Source organism: Solanum stenotomum, chromosome 8 (assembly GCF_019186545.1).
Source record: "Solanum stenotomum isolate F172 chromosome 8, ASM1918654v1, whole genome shotgun sequence".
Classification (NCBI taxonomy): Eukaryota; Viridiplantae; Streptophyta; class Magnoliopsida; order Solanales; family Solanaceae; genus Solanum; species Solanum stenotomum.
This window is the reverse complement of record NC_064289.1, coordinates 56521019-56522828: the sequence shown is the minus strand read 5'-3', so window position 1 is coordinate 56522828 and position 1810 is coordinate 56521019. Positions and strand designations below refer to the sequence as shown.

The 1810-nt window shown below is 36.4% G+C and overlaps 1 protein-coding gene and 1 pseudogene across 3 annotated transcripts in view; one reads left to right on the top strand and one right to left on the bottom strand.

Annotated features, from left to right (window-relative positions):
- The window catches only part of LOC125872850 (receptor-like protein Cf-9 homolog), a 345297-nt gene extending 343661 nt beyond the window's left edge, over positions 1 to 1636 (top strand). For all 3 annotated transcript variants that reach the window (XM_049553647.1, XM_049553648.1, XM_049553646.1), the window contains one exon: positions 1599 to 1636. The gene's annotated coding sequence lies outside the window, so the exon portion shown is untranslated. The remainder of the gene's footprint in view (positions 1 to 1598) is intronic.
- LOC125872870 (vacuolar protein sorting-associated protein 2 homolog 3-like) overlaps positions 1 to 1810 on the bottom strand; it is a 377001-nt pseudogene that overhangs the window by 315501 nt on the left and 59690 nt on the right.

Genomic DNA, 1810 nt, shown 5'->3' with positions numbered 1-1810 from the left:
CAATATTAGTAGCCTCCAGGTTTTTGATATGCAGAATAACAAACTTACAGGGACTCTTCCAACAAATTTTGGCATTGGAAGTTCACTTATAAGTCTCAACTTGCATGGCAATGAACTAGAGGGTGAAATCCCTCGATCTTTGGCCAATTGCAAAAAGCTGCAAGTTCTTGACCTAGGAGATAATCATCTCAATGACACATTCCCCATGTGGTTGGGAACTTTGCCAGAGCTGAGAGTTTTAAGATTGACATCGAATAAATTGCATGGACCCATAAGATCTTCAGGTGCTGAAATCATGTTTCCTGATCTTCGAATCATAGATCTCTCTAACAATGCCTTCTCGAAAGACTTACCAACGAGTCTGTTTCAACATTTGAATGGCATGATGACTATTGATCAAACAATAAAGGTACCAAATTATAAAGGAGGTGGATTCTACTACCAAGACTCGGTGGTTGTTGTAACAAAGGGATTGAAGCTTGAAGTTGTGAGAATTTTGTCTTTGTACTCAGTTATCAATCTTTCAAACAACAAATTTGAAGGACATATTCCTAGTGTTCTAGGAGATCTCATAGCTCTTCGGGTATAGAATATGTCTCACAATGGATTGAAAGGTCATATACCACCATCACTTGGAAGTTTATCTGTACTGGAATCATTGGACCTTTCATTTAACCGCCTTTCGGGAGAGATACCACAAGAACTTGCTTCTCTTACGTCTCTTGAATTCTTAAATCTCTCCCACAATTATCTCCAAGGATGCATCCCTCAAGGACCCCAATTTCATACCTTTGAGAACAGTTCATTTGATGGTAATGATGGATTACGTGGATTTCCCGTTTCAAAAGGTTGTGGCAATGATCCTGTGTCAGAGACAAACTATACAGTGTCTGCGCTAGAAGATCAAGAAAGAAATTCTGAATTTTTCAAGGATTTTTGGAAAGCAGCTCTGATGGGCTATGGCAGTGGACTATGTATTGGCCTATCCATAATATATTTCTTGATCTCAACTGGAAATCTAAGATGGCTTGCAAGAATCATTGAAGAATTGGAACACAAAATTATCATACGAAGGAGAAAGAAGCAGCGAGGTCAAAAGAATTACAGAAGAAGAAATAATCGCTTCTAGACAAGTTACCAGTAAAGAAGAATTTAATTTCAGAATTTCAGGTATTCAAGCTAAGATCTATACTAATCTTTTTTAGTTTATTCTAACAACTAATATATTAGGTTTTTTGCTTTTTGTTATCAACAAAAACTTATTAACGCTTGATACGAATTGCAAGTAATCAGTTGGAAGCTGTGATAACAAACGCTAAAAAATTATAGTTGTGTGACTCACTTTCTTATTTTTTCAGATTTTCAGGTGCCAAGAATAAGAAGATGTTGGCATAATGGACTTGGTTCTTCCTATGTTGCAGCTTATGATGTTGGATTTTATTTTTAGTTTTATAAGTTTTTCTTAACTAGGGAAAATGTAATATTATGAATTTTGATGATATACAATAAATGTTGTGTGTATTGAATGATGTGTACGCATTTCTCGGATCAATGATACTCACCTCAAAAAACTTAGAGAGCTGAATGAATGGAGGAAGATATTTAGCGCACGATAGAAGAGAGAGAACAAACAAAGAAGAATACGTAACAACCTAGGGTGTAACTGGTTAACTCACACCCCAAAGTTAGTTATTATGGTGGGAGAGGCCAAGTTTTAATTTTTTGTGATAAGGTTGTTGTGGAAATAGTGAGGTAGCATACAATACACCCTTGTGGTCCGGCCCTTCGCTTAGCCTTTTATTATACAAAC